The sequence below is a fragment of the Dipodomys merriami genome, unplaced genomic scaffold (assembly GCF_024711535.1).
Source record: "Dipodomys merriami isolate MVZ:Mamm:240054 unplaced genomic scaffold, mDipMer1.0.p SCAF_347, whole genome shotgun sequence".
Lineage (NCBI taxonomy): Eukaryota > Metazoa > Chordata > Mammalia > Rodentia > Heteromyidae > Dipodomys > Dipodomys merriami.
In genome coordinates, this window is record NW_027205015.1 from 197,961 (window position 1) to 216,571 (window position 18,611).

At 35.4% G+C, this 18,611-nt stretch overlaps 1 non-coding gene across 1 annotated transcript; it reads right to left on the bottom strand.

The window, feature by feature from the left end:
• Positions 1–17,820: 17,820 nt before the first annotated feature.
• LOC138803739 (U6 spliceosomal RNA) lies at positions 17,821–17,930 on the bottom strand. The gene has a single exon (XR_011365032.1). It is a non-coding gene; the product is annotated as a U6 spliceosomal RNA (small nuclear RNA).
• Between the last annotated feature and the right edge of the window lie 681 nt (positions 17,931–18,611).

Consider the following 18,611-nt stretch of genomic DNA (forward strand, 5'->3'; position numbering starts at 1 on the left):
TTGCTCAACCAGGCCTTTGTCAGTATCAAAGATGGAGATCTCCGTTGTTGAGGGTGAAGGGTGGCCTTTCCTCCTCTGCTCCCTGAGAAGGAGGGAGGATGTCAGGGTTCTATCATGCCAGAGTCTTGGTCCCTGGGCCATCTCTGGTCTGTGATATGCAGGATGAAGATATCTGCTGCTTGTCTGTTCTTGCTGGTGTAGAGTAGAATCGTTCGCCTTCCACATCTGCTGCCTTTGGACTAGACTCTCTCCATAGGTTTGGAGGCCCCTTTGCTGCCACTGCTGCCACTGCTGCTGCTGCAGCTGTGGCTACTGGCAGGTGCTCATATCTGTCTCCTTGCCTGGATTTTCCCTCTCTTGCCAACTTTTCTGTACTGTGATGGCACACTTGGTGTGATTCTTTAGCTTAGGACTGTTCACTGGAACACTAAAACTGCTTTCTATGGGAGAACTTGTTTAGCCTTCAGCTTCTCCTCCACCCTCTTCCTCTGAAACTTCACTCACTATTTTTAATGTGAAGTGTGGCTCCTATTTTTTATAAGGTGAATCAAGCAGAGGAATCCGTTTAAGATGTGAAAGAGCCTGTGAAAGTGTCTTTGACATTGAAAATTGTCCTGGGTATGAATTTTTGGACAAATATCCCCATTCAAAGATGAATGATTCTTTTTTTTATTGAGCTGGTAATGGGGTTTGAACTCCTGGCCTTGAGTTCTGGGCTTTAATTCTCAATGTTTGGACTATATCACCTGTACACCTTCACTTCTTCCTTTTACCAAAAGTGGAAGAAAGACTCCCTTAGATTTATTTATTTGGAATCACTTTGAATATCAATTGTCAATTTTGAAGCTACCCAGTAGCTAGGTATAAGCCACTGGTTCTATTGTAGAACTAACTTCTCAAGAGTAAATAATCATAAAAAAGAGAAAAAATTCAATTATTTATGTGTTGTCTGATAAGCCAAATCACTTGCTACTAGAAGAGAAAATAGAGCAAGTAAAGATGAATATGGAGGAGTGAGACACAAAGAAAGAAGGTAGGGGAGGGTAAGTGAGGAAAGGGAAAAGGAGGAGATGAGAGGAGTGGGGAGATGAGTAGAATTGTCTATTCCTCACTAAGGTACTGTTGGACAATCAGTGCCTTTGCATGTATGTACCCAAAGATTTATATTTATGATAGTAGTAAGTTGAAATATAAAATACCAATTTATAGGTAATATCCTGTTAATGTGCTTCCTCCTGCACCAAGGGCGCCACAGTTAGATTGTTACAGATAAAGCAAGAATAAGCAGTTTTAGTGATTCTGAGAAACACTAATTGACATGCCAGGAATGCTCCTTTGTATGGTGAAGTCAAGCATCACTCTTGTGCCCTGCTCCGGTCTTCCTCTCAACATGAATAGCAGAAACAGAAGAGGAAGGAGATATCTGAGTAATGATCACCTCTCTCTTTTCTCTTCCTTTGGCCTCTCAAACAATAAAGCCCAAGGAGACTTATCCTGAAGTAGTGGGGAAAGTGGGGGGAGGGAAGTTCAGTCTAGCTTAATGTGAAAGTTGTAAAATAATTGGGACAGCGTTTCAAATACTGAAATAAAATGATTGTAATTATTAATAAAAACTAACTAAATTCATTTGAAAATGTAAAAGACTACAGGACTCACTACATAGTGTAATCTGTATAATTAAACTTACTCAAGCGTCTATCATCAGAAATTGAAGACCGTTCCTAAACTTTCAATACTAGGTTAATTACCCTCGATATTCACTTAAACTGTGTGAATATGATGCAGAAAACATGACTTTAAGTTTAGATTGCTGAAGTGATAAGCAATGGAAATTCATGATGGATAGCACAATGCTAAGAACATGGAAATTATTTTCCTTCTATCTTCAGTGTATAGAAAAGAAAAAAAGCTCCAATTCTGAATTTAGGACTGAAGGTGAATAGTAAAGGAGACCTATTTCAGCCATTCAGAGATTAGTAATGTGGAGAAAATTCCTCATTCATGTAGGCCAAACATGGAAGAGAGGATGTGGCAAGCCCAAAGCCAAATCCCAAAGTCAGAGATATTTAACAAAATAACATGAAGTTCAAACAAGACTTAAAAGGGAGACTTGGGCTTAAGGGGAGTAGGGCATATGAATGGAGGGGACATGTTGGACTAATACAATCATACACATGTGAGAATATAAGTAGGAAACTTGAAGGAATAGATGGGGTTGGCGTAAGGGAAGGAAGAAAAATAGAAAGTTTGATAATGATCCAGATGTATTGTACATTGAAATGCACATACACTCTATTCAACACTGACATGATTAAGCAAAACTCCTTTGCACAACTAGCTAAAAATTAATTTTTAAAGTTTTAATATTAAGAAACTAGAAGCATAAACCTTTAGAAATAAATAAGAGGATAGCATTGACATATTACTGAGGCTTGTGCTCCTTTCAATATGCAAAATTTAATGTGTCAAGCCTGCTGCAAATGTAAATCTTATTTTGCCAATCCTTTTTGCAAATTTCTTAAAATATAGAGAACCAAATGCCACTATTCCTTCACTTTCAATAAAAAAAAATCTTATACACCTTTAGGTCTCTCAGGTGTTTATAAATATATTAATGTAATGCATTGGAACTAATTTTATTCTACATTTAATTTTAAATTTTAAATCACTTATTTCTTTTAAAATCCTCTCACTCAGGCACAGGTCTGGATAGATAACTGATGTGGGCAGAATCAGAATTATTCACAAGTCTGTAAAAGAATGTTTACCTAATTATCTCTCTGCAGGATCATAGAATACAGACTGACCTTATTAGGAAATTGGAGGAAAATGGAAAAGGTGTAGGACAGACTCAATCATCAATGGGAGAGGATTGTTTATTAAGGAACAGCGAGAGGCACAGCCATTCCAAAGGGTTTGAAGGTTGTGTGAGGGAGCTGGGACAGGATTTGTGTTTTTATAGGAGGTCTGAGCAAGGAGAGGTTATTGAAAAACCCCTAGGTCAAAGAAGGTGGGGGCCTTTCAGTTGGACCCACAATGGAATATTTACAGCTAGGCCTATGTGGGTTGCCCTGCCTTCACTTCAAAGGAATTCACACATACCTGGAATTTTGCCTGGAATCTGTATGGGCTTAGGACAAAAGGATAGGGGTCAATCCCTCATATTCTATCTTTAGATATATAAAATTATAGGGCAAAGAGGGGAGAGGCTATTCTTCATATAGGATCTTTGGAAACATAAAAAGTATTGAGCTGAGAGTGGAGTATCATTAAGTTATGAGAACAAAGCAGATTCCAATGGTTTTGAACCCTGGAGTATAAAATGTGGAGGTCATTGTGGTCATTTCTGGCAAAGTCCTGCTGGCATGGGAATGTTGAAGAGTCATTGGGGCCGGGGCCTTCAAGTCCAGGTCTGTGCTGGGTCCAAGCCAAAGTCTTTGGTTGCCTGCAGTAACAGGATGGCCTTGACTTGGTCCCAGGTCTAAGTGAGGGCTATTATCCTGTTAGAGAGAAAGTTGAAAATGCTGAGATCAGGCAATAGGCTGACATGGTGGCAGGACTAGATACGAGTGACACAGGAAAACCCACCAAGGACAAAACCCAGAAAAAATTCCATTTGGATCATGAGTCGAAAACCAATCAGAAGCCAGAGCTGAATTGGAGTAGATAAGGGCCTGGTGAGAGAGCTTGATCATTTCCTATAAATAGCAGGTAACAAAGGCAAGAATGTAAATTCCTGTCCAGTTAGAAGTTAGACAGATATGGATATTAGATGGACAAGCTTCTCAACTTGTTTCTATTGACCTCCTGGCTCTGGTTAATTTTGAAAGGGCAGGCACAAAGTGGCTGATGTGACATCATCTCCTCTTACTTTTTCCACATTGTCCGGTGGTCTAGGTGCTTGTGCCTGGGATCTGTGCTTTGAAATCAAAGCCTGAGCATTTTCCCTGAGCACTTTTGCTCGAGGCTAGTGTCCTACAACTTTGAGTCGGAGGGCCCTATTTAGCATTTTGATGGTTATTTTTTGAGCCAGCTTCCAGACTGCTCTTTGCTGGTTAGCTGGGAGATAGAGTATCAGAGGGATTTTTCTGCAGGATATTTTCAATTAAAACAACAAAGAGATCAATGGGAACAAGTATAGCTTACATGCATCCTGTCAAGAATTGATCAACAAATACTTGCCAGAACACTGTAATGACACAACTAAATAGATGGGATGAGAGTTTTAGCATAGCTTGGATGCCTGTGAAACCTGAAAATCAAAGTTTACAAGAGGCTTTACACATGTTTCAATAACAAAACAACATAGCTGGCTTTTTCAGGTCAGGCTGTGTAAGGTTTTCAGAGAGTGTTCCACAAGAGTCTTAAATTTGTAAATGTAAAGTAGTCTTATACCAAAAATCAGCTGTGTGTGGTGGACTCAGATAGCAGTCCAGTTTCCATGGTGGAGGCAGGATGGTCTAGGCAGGATCTGAGCTAGACTGAATCCCTCATATGAATTCTCAAATCTCCTGGGTAGTTGCTTACATATTTATATATAGACCGGTTAAAGACACTTGACGTTAGATGGACATAGAGAATGACATGCTAGTTTTAATGTAAATCAAAGCCAACAATTATATACCAACTGTATTCATAAGGTATCTTTTAAGGCAAACTCATGCCATCGGCTGCATACTTGAAATTTCTGAGGACAGAAAGATGTGGAAAAAACATTTTAACACAATTCTTACCTGTAGCAAATAGTTTAAAATGCCTACTCTCTTTCTTTCAATGTAGTAACATACATTTCATATTCTTTCTGTATCTTCAAACAAGCCTGAAATCACTATTTCACAGTAACACAAAGAGCAAAACAAAAATAATCTGATACAACAATCACAATCCTAAATTATCTGAAAAAATCAACAATATACAAAATAAATCTGAGGAAGAGGAAAAACAATGGCATAATAACAAAAAAACTACCCTAGTTTTCTCTAGTGAAACAGAGATTTGGGGTCCTACCAGGTACTCCACTTATAGAGGATCACATCAAGTCAGCTATAATTATATATAAATACACAATTCAAAAGAAGATTTTATATTGTGTTAAAAAAAACAGAAATCTATAAAAAGGTGACCAGGCAGGCAGGTGTGACAGTGTTGGCCAACATATTGAAAAGCACAGCTGCAGTGTGGAAATAAGAATGCCACATGGGAAAAAAGTAGGAACAGTGACAGCCCATCCAAACACAGACACAATTCACCATAGCACTGACAGTCAGAACTATCACTGGAACCACAAGTATTAACATCACACTGATTTCTATTCCTACACTTAATGGTCTAGACAAAAACCTAATTCCAGAAAAACAAATCACAACAGAATATCAAATCAACACCTTGCAAATCAACCAAGAACATAGAGAATCATCTGATAATATCGTAGATCCCTTAAAATAAATCCTCCAAATGCATGAGAACGATTCAGAAAAATACAAGAAAAGTGATGTCAAGGTAGCATAATTTACAGTAAATAACCAGGCACTAGAATACCCAGTCAAGAACATAGAAGATAGTTTTCAAAATACATTACAAATACTGCTAAACAATGTGATTAATGAAAAGATACAAAAACCTCTACAAGGAAATTTGTGAACAAGATGAGACCAACCAAAGATTAGTAAAATAATTCATGGAGACTACAAACAAAATTTTGAATAAATTCTGGAAGTCAAGAGAGTCCAGGGAAAAAATGGATGCCTACTTAAAAGATATAAAAGAATGGCTAGGAAGGTGGCTCAGTGGTAGAGCGCTTGCCTAGCAAACATGAGGCCCTGGGTTCAATTCCTCAACACCACAGAAGCAAAAAAGAAAAAACCCGGAAGTGGCGCTGAGGTTCAAGTGGTAGAGTGCTAGCCTTGAGCTGAAGAGCTGAGGGACAGTGCGTAGGCCCAGAGTTCAGGCCCCATAACCGGACCCCCCCCCAAAAAAAAAGATATAAGAGAAGACACATATGAAAATACAACCCTCCCAACCCCTCCACTCAAAGAAAAGATGTAAAGAAAGTCCATACAAGACCTAAAACAAAGCTTTAATAAAGAGATAGAAGCTCTGAAAAATGACCAATTAGAAGACAGGGAAATCAAAAACAAAGTAAAAAGTATCCACAGCAAATAGATGACATAGAAGATAATCTCAAGGGTCCAAGACAGAATAGGTCTAATAGGAAAGAGGAAATAATCACTTAGAACAAATCCAAGAAATAAGAAGTGATCTTGCCAGAACTTCATGACTCAGAAGATCAAATTTGGGGGAGATAGGTTCAAGAAGGAGAAGAGCAGGAAACTAAACGCATGGAAAACATATTACAGAATTCTAGCAGAGATCAGGCCAAACATCCAAAGAAGCTCATTCAGAGAAGAGAAGCTTTTAGAACACCAAACAGAGAATTCCAGAACAGAACAGCCCACCACCACATTATAATCCATTAGAAGATCATTAAAGATCAAGGAAAGCATTTTTATACCTGCCATAGTGAAAAGATTGATTATTTATAAAGGATATACAGTCAGAATAAATATAGATTTCTTAGCTGATATGGTAAAAACAGAGCTTGGCATGATACATGTCAAACATAAAGGCAAGCAACTACCAAACCTGAACATGGTACCAAGCAAAAATCTCCTTTACGTTTAAAGGATATATAAAAATATTTTCATGACAAAGAAAATTTGAAAAAATGTATCTCCACCAACTCAGCAGTATAGGAGTTAATTAAATATATATTACATAGAGAAGATCAAGAACATTAACTGGTTATATACAATGCTCCCTACCAAAGAATAAGGTAAATATATTAAGAATAAGTAGATGAGTCATAGCTCTTAAGAGCAGGTGTATAACATAGCAGGACTTATCGGATATTTCACAGTCTTACCTCTCAATATCACTGGATTTCAATTTCCAAATAGAAGACATAGATAAGATAGCAGTATTATAAAACAAGACACATCCATCTACTTCCTACAAGAGACACATTTTATTAACAAAAACAAACCCATACTCAAACTGAAAGATTGGAAGTAAAATTTTCAAGCAAATGGACACCATAAACAGACCACAGTCGAATTGCTAGAATAAGATAAAATAAAATTCAAATTGAAATTAGTAGGAATAGACATTACATATTAATAAATGCAACTCCATTAGCCCTGAATCCTGGAGCACCCCACTTCATCAACCAAATACTACTTAACCTGAAAACAAATCTCAACACATCATTGTCATCCATGGATGACCTATCCAGGAAACACTCAACCAACAAACTTAAGACCTAAAGAATTACATTGACAACCTAGCCCTAACAGACATCTACAGAATATATATCAGAATATCCATTTTTGACAGCAGCTCATGGAAGATTCTCCAAAATAGAACATATCCTATTTCACACATAAATTCTGTCCAAATTGAAAGAAAAATTATTTGAATTATCATATCTTGTCAGACCACAACAGAATAAACTTAGAATTACATAGCTTAAGCAAAAAAATTCTCAAACCCATGAAGATAACCACACGTTGTTGTTGCTGAATGACCAGTCGGACACTGAAGAGATTAGAATTTAACAAAAAGGAAGTCACAAAATACCAGCTCCTCTGGGATACAGTAAATGCAGTACTTAGAGGAAAATTTATAGCTCTGAGTGCCTACATCAAGCAATTGGGGATATCTCAAATGAATATTTTATTATGTACCACAGCTCCTTGAAAACAGGAACAATACAAAACCCAAAGCAGTAGACAGAAACAAATAAAAAATTAAGTCAAAAATAACTAAATAGAGACAAAATAAAACTTAAAAAGAATCAACAAAACAGAATTGTATCTTTCAATAACTTAACAGACTTGAGAGTACCTTACCAAATATAAGAAGAGAAATTATATAGATAGATAAATAGAAAGCCAGCAGATAAAGATCTTTACTTGCTCTGCAACAGGTAATGGTTCTCAAATACATTTAAAGCCCCAAAAGTTAACCCCCCCCAAAAAAAAAACAAATCCTCACAGAAACAACAACCCTCTTAATAAGTGGGATAAAGATTTAAAGAGGAATCTAATTGAAGAAGAAATATGAATTGCCAATAGACACATGAATAAATATGCAACATTTCTAGCCATAAAAATGCAAATCAAGGCAACGTTGAGATTCCACCCCACCCCAGTTAGAATGACCTTTATGAAGAAAACTAATAATAACAGATGCTGGGCTTGTGGGGATGTGGCCAAAATGGAACATTACTACACTTTTTCAAATAATCTGTGAAGAAGTAGAGAGATTCCTCAATAGTGCTCACCTATGACGCAGCAATGATGTATCAAAAAATTTTGTATATATTCACAACAAAACTCTATGCTTCCATCAGAATGAATGACATTGCCCCATTTGTTAGGAAATGGAAATACTTAAAAACATGATAAGTTTAACAAGTCAGCCCCAAAGAATCATAAGAGTACATGTTTTTATTCATTTGGAAAAACTAGAATATGTTTAGGATATTCTTAGGAAAGATCGCAATAGCTCTAATAGCTATATGCATATCACCATATAAAATGATGCTTATAGAAATTAGTTCCAAAAATGGCTACAAGATGATTGTATAGTGAACTGTTTTTAGTTATGTATATTTAGTTTTACCCTTTGGTATTCACTGTTTTTGATTTCTGTATCCTTTCTCTTATACATAAGTTAATATGATTTGGGGAAGGGAAGGGAAATCACAGAAATGGCTTGAAAAAGTTTAACCAAAGCAACAGTGCTATACACTACACACTATGTTAGAAATGAACTTTACAAATTGGGGGAGTGGGTTGTCGGGGTTGGAGGAAGCAGGAGAAAATGAGGAAAGGTAACACTGTTAAAAATGTACTCATTACTTATGTAACTGTAACCCACCCCTCTGTATATCACCTTCATAATATAAAATCCAAAATAGAAAAAGAGAACTCACCCAAATAGAGAAAATTAGAGACAAAAATGAGATATCACAACAGAAATAAGCAAAATTGAGAACGTTATAAGAGCGTACTTTGAAAACCTTATGCCAATCACCTGGAGAATCCTAGAGAAATTAATCCTTTCCTGTACTCTATCTGAACTAAGAAGTGACACACAAGAAGTAATGAAAATGAAATGTCAATAAAGTACTTCCCATATCGGAAAAATCTAGGACTCAATGAATGTACCATGAAATTAAGGCCTGCAAAGAATTTACAATACACAGATCTAAGTCTTCAATGGAATAGAAAGGTAAATGGAATTATTAAACATTCTATGAAGCTGGAATTAGACTCATTCCCAAATCAGAGAGGAACTCACCAAAGAAAGAGAAGTATAATCCCAGTTAGAATGGCCATTATCAAGAAAACTAACAATAGCATAAGCTGGTGTGGATGTAGCCAAATGGGAACTCTATTACGTTGATGGTGGGAAATTAAACTTGTTAAACCACTCTGGAATGCAGTATGGAGTTTCTTCAAAAGACTAAATATAGGTCTCACATTTGACCCAGTAATTCCCTTCATGGGCAGTAATCCAATAAATAACAAACAAGCTCCCATTAAAGCTACCAGAATAACCATGTTCAGGGCTCAGGCCCAAAGTTAAGGACTGGAAAAAAATTACCACTACTATTATTTGTTTTTGCAAAGACAAAACTTTTGACATAAGGTACCAATTCATTGTATTACAGTAGCTAGGATAGGACTTAAATGTAGTGGGTGATAAAATGGCCTCTTTGTTGAATATTAGGAAAAGATGTAGGCAGTCCAAGAAAAGGGAGATTTTTTTGTTGTTATTGTTTGTCGAGGAGCTTGAAGTCTGGGCTTGGGCACTGTCCCTGAGCTCTTCAACCCAAGGTGAGTGCTCTACTTTTTGAGCCACAGTGCCACTTCTGGTTTTTTTGTAGTAAAATGGAGATAAGAGTCTCACGGACTTTCCTGCCAATGCTGGCTTCGAACCACAATCCTCAGATCTCAGCTTCCTCAGTAGCTATGATTACAGCTGGGATCCACTGGTACCAGGCTAAAAATGGGGGATTTTTAGAAAATAAAATCCACCTGTTCACCTGTGTCTAAACCTCAGATATCACTATTAGAACACTTCACTCTCAACTTATTTCATCAGACATTTGTAAATTTCCTCTTTACCTTCATGTGAGAATACTGCAGTAAATATCAATTCAGCTATGAGACTGGATCAATTGTATGGCATTGGCTAGCACATAAATCAAGAACTGTTACATAAAAACAAATGAAACCCTCATTTGGAAAGTTATTTTTCTCTTTTTATTGCAAATATGTACTTGATTATTCCTAATTTGATATTGGACCTCCTAACAGAGTGATGACATTTTCTTTCTCTTCAGCAATTGGCCATTACTCACAAATGGTCAAATATTTAAGAATTCAAAGATTTCCATTGATAATTCATTAAGCTGACCTCTAAGAAAATGTGCATTTCTGGAATTTGGTCTGTTGTCTTGTTCTTACATACACACGCTTTTTATGATTTACTTGTTCTACAAGGAATTCTATTTTTAATCATTGAGTGTCCAATTTTAGTCTCTCTGATTAGTCTTTCAGACCCTCTCTCTGGAGTCTCATTTCAGTCTGCCTCATAAAAATATTTAGTTATCTGCTACATGACTCTGAGCTTCTGATTTTTGCTTGACTTCATGTACGCTGTGATGGCAGCACTGCCTGGCTGTGCTTACTGGAATTTTGTTGTTGTTGTTGTTCTGTTTTGTTTTGTTGGTTTGTTGTTGGTTTTTTTGGTTTTTGTTTTTAAGAGGTCTAGGATTACTATTCAATGTAGTAGCTTCTCTGGGCCTCAGTGATTCCCTGGCTTAGAGTCAAGGGTTTTTTTCTCCTAAGGGTACAAAGAATAGCTGACTAAATTGCTGTTTTATTTGTCACAAAATGAGGCAATCTGGCTTCCTTGCAAAGACATAAATGATCCTGTGTAACCACTTACAGAAATGATCTATCAAGTTGGTTTTTCAAGGTTGACTGTGAAAGATGTTCATTTCCAAGTCACCACCATAAAACTGATCATATCCCTTGGAGCAGACTTTTGGAAGGAAGGTTCCCCTTTCTTCCTTCTCTTTTGATAGATCAAACCATAATATTCTGCAGTTGTGGTCAGCCTGGAGAACCTTTTCCCAAGAATATTCCGTCGTGTACAAGAGGACTAACTATCAAAATAAAGGGGAAAATACTTGTCTACTACATACTGATTCACCTGGCTTATATCTGTTGTTAATTTCATTACTTCAAACACATGGATAATTTATATTGGGATTAGACAAGTGGCCAAGGATTAATGGAATAAACATTCAGTTTACTTTCATATATCCAATATTATACATTTAACCCCTTATGAAAAATTAAATCAAATTGTAGAAACAATGTATATTGTAGCACACATACACCATCATCTACTCAGAAATTCAGACTCTCTATAAATATTTATTTGGTTCAAAATAATAAAAATTTAATTAATGAATATGACTTTATGTATCATCTGAAATACTCCTCATTTATATAATTGTATATAATTTTATAGATGTCACCTAGACAGGAATTTAACATGCCTGTAGAAATCAAATTTCCATAATTTAAGTGATGTGAGAGGAGTCATACCCTCGTGTACTGTGTGGTGTGAATTTTACCATAGTGCTGAACCCTCCCAACTAATACGAAGAGTCATGTGCAATAATTTATTATTTGATGTTAAGATGAGCGCTAAGTGTAGGATACAATTTGAAATATTATATTAATTCACAGAAATGAAACAATAATGATACATTATTTGTTTAAATTTTAATGCTTCTCAATTTTACAATTCATGAAATATATTATTACAATTAGTTTCACTTTCTTTTTTTCTATAGCTACTAAAATTATATATTAAATATTCACTATTAAGAAATCAGTAATAAGTAACCTAATATTAAAATGATATACTATTAAATTGAATTATAGTTATAACAAATTGTGATGTAAAAAACATTTAATATAATTATGGGCAATATTATTTAAACTTACCAGCTTGTTATTTGTTTCCTAATTGTGTCATTTGATATTCTTGACCCAAGTCACTCTTTCACCTTTATTGTTTATTTTTCTATTTTATCTTTCTTGGTCTACTGATTGTGCATATTGTTTTCCATTTTTAATGACTAACATGTGAAAATCTGTATGCTAGTTTATTGCTTCCTATGTTAAAGTAAATTTACTGCTCTCATAGCTGTTCTACTCTTCTTTGTATAGTACAGTATTTCCCCCACTCCCATCTACTGTATTGCTGCTCTCATGTATTTTATTTTATTTTTAATTTAAATTTTATTGTCAAGGTAATGTACAGAGTGGTTATAGCTATGTAAGAAAGGAAATGAATTCATTTCTTTTCTCACTTGTTATCTTTTCCCCCATTTTTTCCCTCTTCCCTCCCAACACCACCCCCAAGATTATGTCCAACATATTGTCTTGTGAATATCACTGTTGTATAGGTTCCCCCTTTGTCTCACCAATTTGTTTTTTTCCCTTTCCTTTCCCTTGTTCAGATCAACATATTTACAATATCCAGGTATCAAATCAAATACAGTGACTACATGGGATAAACTATAGGTGGGGAAAAAACAAAAGGATAAAAAGAAATCACATAATACATTAAGAACCACAACAACAAAAAACATGTCTTGGAGCTCACTTCACTTGGAATCACCTTATACGGTCATATGTACATAGCTATTGAACTATTCTGCTCATTTACTAAGATTATCCTTGATGTACAAAATAATGCTCTCCCTATTACCCAGTAATCCCACTTCTGGGCATTTACCCAAGTGACCACAAACAATGCCTCACTAAAGCTACCAACACAATTATGTTTATCACAATATTATTTACCATAGCTAAGATATGGAATCAACCCAGTTGCCCCTCAGTAGATGAATGGATCAAGAAAATGTGACACACACACACACACACACACATTCACACATACACACACACACACATGGAATACTATGCTTCCATCGGAAAGAATGATATCACCTCATTTGAAAGAAAATGGAAAATATTGGAAAAATATAAGTGAAGTAAGCTATACTTAATGAACCAAAGGTCCCATGGTTTCCCTTATTTGTAATAGTTTACATCAAAGATAATCGCATATATTTTAATTTGACATTTTGTTCTGTGCTGAGCATACAACATTAGTGCTATATTGTTTGTTAAAATTTCTGCAGGCAGGTATATTTAAAGAATTACGTTCATCTTATACATTACTGAAGGAAGAACAACTAAAAGAGCAACCGCTACTAAGAAGAACAACTCCGACTTACTTAGCTTCATTCCTATGTAAGGCCAGTGTTGTCTCCTTTATCCTCATGTTGTACATTACAACTCTATACTTGGTCATCCCGTCTATCTACTACCTTTTACATTGTAAACTAAACGCCTCAGCAATTCGCGTTTGCTTTACTTTTTAAAAAAATTCTCTCTTAATGTTTGAGGTTGTGTGTGTGTGTGTGTGTGTGTGAGAGAGTGTGTGGTTTTACAAAGATCAGAAGACAATGTTTTTCTTCATTTAGAATACATCTTTCAAGTCATTGTAAGTTGTGGCTAATGGGAGAAGTATTTTGCTATTTAAAAGATGAAACAGAAAAGTATATTTGTTCATGTACCACAGTTGTTTTATTAGTCTGTAGTTGAAAGTTTAACTTCGATTTATATCTTGGCTGTTGTTGTGAATAAAATGTGAATAACAATGAAATACAGATATACTTAAGACTTACTAATACAGAAAAAATCATATGATTGGTGGGTCAGATGATATTTCAACTTTGTATTTCTATAGAAAACTGCAAACTACTTTCTACAATGAGAATACTAACCTGTATTTTGACCAAGAGTGAAGAAAATTTTATCTCTCTACACTCTCACCAAAATTATTACCTTTTGAGTTTTTAAAAAGGAAAGTTTTTACGATGTGCAGTACCCCAGACTGGCTTTAGACTCAAATCCTCTTACTCCAACCTCCTAACTGCTTGGACTTACTAGCCTTTACCATCACACCTGGCTCCTTTGATTTTAATAGTTATGAAGTAATATCATAGTAATTTTGAATTGCATTTCGCTATAATGACTTCTGTTCACAAAGCATTAAGCCAACATAAAAGTGGTATTAAACCCAAATTTGTAAACCCACTGGTGATTTTCAAGGATTTTGGGAAAACAGGTCTATTCAGAACTTTTGTCCATTTTTAATCGTTTCTTGTTAATCTCATCTTTAATCTCTCTATATAAAATCAATACTTAATTAAGTATAGTAGAAAGGAAAAAAATTAAGCTCCTAACATTTTTCAATTTTTAATAACATGATATTGCTTAAATCGTTTTCTGTTTATGCTTGAGACTATATAACTCAATTTAGTTATACCTTTTAAAAGGCTATACGTATTTTATTTATTTTACATTGATTGCTCTTTCCAAAGCCTGCGAGTCTAATTTCCCTTAGCTTCTTTCAGTCTCATGTAGTTCAGATTTCAAACTGAAGAATAAATGGAAGGAAGCAAATAAAAAAATACATTTCCTCTCATCTGATGATGCCTCTACAAAAATGAAGAAAGAGTTCATCCTTCTTACGACCTATGAAAATATATCAAAAAGAGAATTCATTCTGCTAGGTTTTCCCTAACTTTACAATGTAACTTAAATGATGTAAAAAAAACAATATACTGTTGACATACGTTTATGTTTTATCAAGTTTGTACATTTTCATATGGACTTAACCTCAATCTACAACATTCCTTCATGATTCTGTCCCTGATATTTTTAAACTACCAAGACATAAGATAATCAATTTGATGTACAGCATGAGAAGTTATCCATCTCGCTTCCTTTGAAGCAGAGCATGGTCAATAGATTACATTACATCTGGTTGTTCACTACATGTAATGGTTTCTGTAATACTTATTGCATTCTATTTAGTATTTTAAAAAACTGCTGGCTAAACTCAAAGCTCCTTCATAGAATTTTATGTTAAGTATTTCACAAGTTTTATTTCTTAATTCTTAAGATAAAATTTGCTTTTTTTTTTTGATCGTAATCTCTGTTCTTTTTTTTTTTTTAATTGTATTTTATTTTATTTGAGAACATACTGTACAGAGGGGCTACAATTACATGGGCAGGATAATGCATACATTTCTTACCAAGCATTGCAGCCTCCTCCTTTGTTTACCCTTCACTTCCCTTCCCCGCCTCCCCCCTCCCCCCACCCAATTTTACCCCCCTCCCCCCACCCAATTATACCCCCCTCCCCCCACACCGACATTGTAAAGCTGGTTTTGACATGACATTTTGTACTTCTCATTGTTGCAACAGGTCCACCTGAATCCTTAAACGACTTGTTTGTCCCCATCTCCTCCACATGTTATACTGACATCAAATATAGTGAAAGCGGGGGTTACACTGTGGGGGAGGGACATACAAAGCAACAAAGAAATAATCTTATAAATGCGTTAGAAACACATGCATAAAAGAAACGAAAACATTAAAATACATATTTAAGGGTTCATTTTCCTAACATCACATTATCTGACCTTTTCCGCTTGACTCATACCTATACTAGATATTGCAAATAATGCTCATGTTATTACCATTTTAATGTTGGGAAAAATTGTAATTAAAGGCACAAATTGTATGGCCCAAATACACACAGTGAGGAAGGAAATGAGTCAAAGTTTCCAACAGTCTTTCAGCAATACAAAATGATTAGTAAAATCTCTCCATTTTCTTACACTCTCAATTCAATATTCATTTTGTCCAAGAAATAATAGCATAGCAATGCCCATGGTGATTTTTTTCTGTCACATTTTGTCTTCAACCCAGATTGTTTTGGTGACATTGGCTTATCATGCTCAGAACTGAGCGCACAAATTGAGGTCCAAAGAGGGGCAAATTTATTCTGTCCCACATTTCGTTTCCTTTTTAAAAAGTAATAAAACTTTCAAATATAATCACTTACAGTTTTTAAGAATCCAGAAGCAAAATGAATTCACATATAATCAGTTCAAAATGCTTTAAAATTAGTAGATAATAAAACAGGCTCCCGTGAAGTAAATATTTTTCTATTTTTAAAATTATTTTTAAAGCCTTGTGCTGGATGGTCACACCTGTAATCCTGTCTACTTGGGATGTCTACTCAGGAGCACCAGATCTGTGGATAACAGTTGGAAGACAATCAGAGCAAAAAACAAAAAATTCATGAGATTATTTTTCAAAACTTTTAATGAACTACCAAAGAGCCAGGAATGGTGATGTAGCTTATATAATACCTCATCAATATAGAGAGGAAATGCCTAGCAAGGCCTTGAAGTCCTGAGTTCAAACTCTGAGCATGCCAACACAAATGCACGAGTACTCACATGTGCGCGGGTGCGCACAGACACACACACAAACACACTTTTTCAAAACACTTTCATGTCAGTGTTTTGCATTAATTTCTTTGTTAAAGATATTATATAGGGAAAATAGGGAAAATAAACTTTTCCTTCTCAGATCATTTTCATACATTTTTATTGTAAAAATACTGTGCGCAGGGCTCAGATTTACATGAGAAAGGTAATGAGTACGTTTCCTAACAAGCATTGTTACCTCCTCCTTTATTTTCGCCCATCATCCTTTCTATCTAACCTCCACAAGTACCCTCTCCTCCCCGTTTCCCCCGCCCTGCCTAAATATAAACTTCATTTTTCATCATAGTGTCTTGTGCATCTCATTGTTACAATGGGTCAACCTGTATCCTATTTAAGCATTATGTTTTTTCCTTTCACCTCCCCAAATTAGAAAAGTGTATATATAAGATATTGGTGCACCAACTTCAAATCCAGTGAAAACAGGTGTTATAAAGTGGGGGAGGAAAATATAAAGAATCAAAAAAAATCACATCATACATTGTAAGTCCATTAAAAACAATAGCAAGCAAGAAAAAAACCACTTTTGTCAGTATCTTGGAGTACATTTTCCTTAACATCATCTTATCTAGTCATATGCACATAGCTTTTGACCTTTTTTATTTATCCCAGACATATATGAGTAACTGAAAATAAGGGAAACCAGGGGTCTTATGTTTCTTTGAACTTGTCTTACTTAACTTAATATGTTTTTTTTCCAAGTCTTTCCATTTCCTAACAAATTGAGTGATGTCATTCTTTCAGATGGAGGCATAGAATGCATCTATTTATCTATCTATCTATCTATCTATCTATCTATCTATCTATCTATCTATCTATCTATCTATTCTATCTATCTATCTATCTATCTATCTATCTATCTATCTATCTATCTATCTATCTATCTATCTATCTATCTATCTATCTATCTATCTATCTATCTATCTATCCATCTATCCATCTATCTATCTATCTATCTATCTATCTATCTATCTATCTATCTATCTATCTATCTATCTATCTATCTATCAAATTATCTTGATCATCAATTGAGGGGAATCAGAATTGGTTCCATACCTTATCTATCGTAAATAATGGGGCAGTAAACATAGTTGTGCTGGTAGTTTTTTTGTGGTCTTATTTGTGATCATTTGGGTGAATGCCCAAAAGTGGGATTGCTGGGTCATGGGGGGGCTTTATGGGGAGTCTTTTGAGGAACCTCCATACTGCTTTCCAAAGTGGTTGATCAAGTTTACACCCCCACCAAGGATTCGGTAGGGTTCCCTTCTGTCCACATACCCTCCAGCACATGTTGTAAAAATATGGAACACTTCAAGAATTTGCATGTCATGCTTGCACAGGGGCCATTCTAATCTTCTCTCTATTATTCCAATGTTATGTATTTCCTGCTGAATTAAGCACAGAACATTTTTTATATATGAAGTGTAATTCATTTTCTTTCTTTTTATTGTGAAAATACTGCACAGAGGAGTTACAATAACATGAACAAGATAATGAATACATTTCTTATCAAGCATTGTTGCCTCCTCTTTGTTTCCCCTTCCTCTCCCTTCCCAAACTCCCACTAGCTCTGACACCTGATCCTCCCCCACACCCATCAACGTTGTAAAGTTCGTTTTACGACATAACGACTTCTATATCTCATTGTTGCAATGGGTCCAACTGTATCCCAATTTAAATGATATTTTTTCCCTTCCCCTCCAAAAATTATACCAACATCAAATACAGTGAAAGCAGTCGCTAAACCATAGGGGAATGACATACAAAGCAACATAGAAATCATCTTATAAATATATTAGAAACAATTGGATTAAAGAAAAATCATTTGAATACTTATCTTTGGGTATATTTCCCTAACATCAGCTTATCTGACCTTTCCTGTTTGACTCAGACATATACTAGTTATTGCAAATAAGGGAAACCGTGAGACCTATGTTTCTTTGGGCCTGGCTTACTTAACATACTTTTGTCCAAGTCTTGTCATTTCCTAACAAATGGGACAATGTCATTCGTTCTGATGGAGGCAAAGAATTCCCTTGTGTATATATACCACATTTTCTTGATCCATTCATCTACTGAGGGGCAT